Consider the following 1966-nt stretch of genomic DNA (forward strand, 5'->3'; position numbering starts at 1 on the left):
GATGATGATGGAGATGATGATGATGATGATGATGATGGAGATGATGACGACGATAGTACGATAGACGATGATGATGATGATGATGATGATGATGACGATGACGATGATGATGATGATGATGATGATGATGATGATGATGATGATGATGATGATGATGATGATGATGATGATGATGATGATGATGATGAGCATACATCAAACTCCTCATTCAACGAAAACTTGATCATCATCGCAAGAGTTGTTGTGTCTCCCTTTCCATTCATGTTCGAGGCTGAAGGAGAAGTTGATTGCAGGAGTTGAGCATCCAACTGATCTGAAAGTAAGACCAACAAGAAACAATCTTGCTCTCTGACCTTCATGGGCAAACATGCTGGGAATGACTTGAAATTTTCCTTCTCAACGGAATATTTGACGAGCACAGCATGCTTGCTAACATCGTCGGAGGAGACTTGAAGGAGGAGAGGAAAAATAATCTCCTCCCCTTTCTTTCCTCGCCCGTTCGCCCGCTCAGCCATCAGGATAGTTTGAGTTGGCAGGATTTTGACTTTCTCCTGTCACGGTGAAACGATGAGACTGAAATGGTGATATTTCTTCTCAACATGCAGCAAGGAAGGAAGATGAGAGATGAAGAAGATGAAGGAAGAGAAGTTCTGTGATGAGATAAAGATGCAAACAAGATATCACGAGGGTCAGAAGATAAGACGTTGGAGAAAGTTGAAGATTATTCCATTTGTGTGATAACACCTCGAAGGAGGAGGAAGATACTGAGGAGGAGGAGGAGCAGGAGGAGGACGAGGACGAGGAGGAGCAGGGAGCAGGAGAAGGAGCAAGGAGCAAGGAGCAACGAGCAGGAGCAGGAGAAGGAGCAGGAAGCAGGAAGCAGGAAGCAGGAAGCAGCAGCAGCAGCAGCAGCAGCAGCAGCAGCAGCAGCAGCAGGGTGTCGAGGGGAGAGCGCTAGAGAGAGCGAATACCTTGATCCCTGACAGCTGTTTGATCTCTGACTTGTTCGCGGGGAAACACAGACACATCAAGATTTCCTTCATATGAACAATCAGGTTGAACAACAGAATTGATATCATAATCATCATCATCATCATCATCATCATCAACCACAACAACATGTCTTACCTCGAAGTTCATCTCACTCATACCCTCGACATAACTGAAAGATATTTCTCCATCCACTCGACATCGTTTGACCTGAGATATCGTTTTATCCATTGCCGTCACCTCAACATATTTGCAACCTTGTTGTTCTGTGAAAATTCAACAATCATCCTTTCCCGCGTGTTCGCGTACAAACACGGTCCTTTGGTCATCAAGACATCCATTGCAAAGAACTGATTTTCTTGCATTCTTGCTGATTTTCTCGTGATTGTAGTGAGGGGCGTTGATGAAATATTCAACACTGCGAAACAAACAAGTCAAGACAGCGCGTCCGACATTCAAACCTGATACAAACAGGCAAAACATACCTCTCTTGTCATCATCAAAACCATTTGGAGAATCTCTTCTGTCCGTCAACAGCTGATCGTCTGTCGTATTGTTGTCAACACAACAACACATAACATCCTTCGCTCTTTTCCTTTCTCCTCCGTCGCGCTGATCTCACTTTGAGGAATTTCGTCAAGTTTGTTCATGTCTGATTGGAAAGTTTAGAACAAGAACAAGAAGCGAGTGAATTGCCATTGATGTCATGATGTAAGAAATCTTCGAAGCCATCCCGAGACGAAAGTCGACTGACAAGACTTGAGACAGAAGCAGGGGAGGGGGCACGAGGAAATACGGAGGAGAGAGGGAGGAGGTTTGGAGAGAGGTGGTGGGGTTGGAAAGGGACAGAGGGAAACAGATCATCGGGGGAGGAGGAGGGAGCCAGGAAGAAGGAAGGAGGAGGAGGAGGGAGGAGGGAGGGGAGGGAGGGGAGGGAGGGGAGGGAGGGGAGACGGGAGACGAAGGCAAGAGGAGT

The sequence above is a fragment of the Guillardia theta genome (genome assembly GCF_000315625.1).
Source record: "Guillardia theta CCMP2712 unplaced genomic scaffold GUITHscaffold_102, whole genome shotgun sequence".
Classification (NCBI taxonomy): Eukaryota; class Cryptophyceae; order Pyrenomonadales; family Geminigeraceae; genus Guillardia; species Guillardia theta.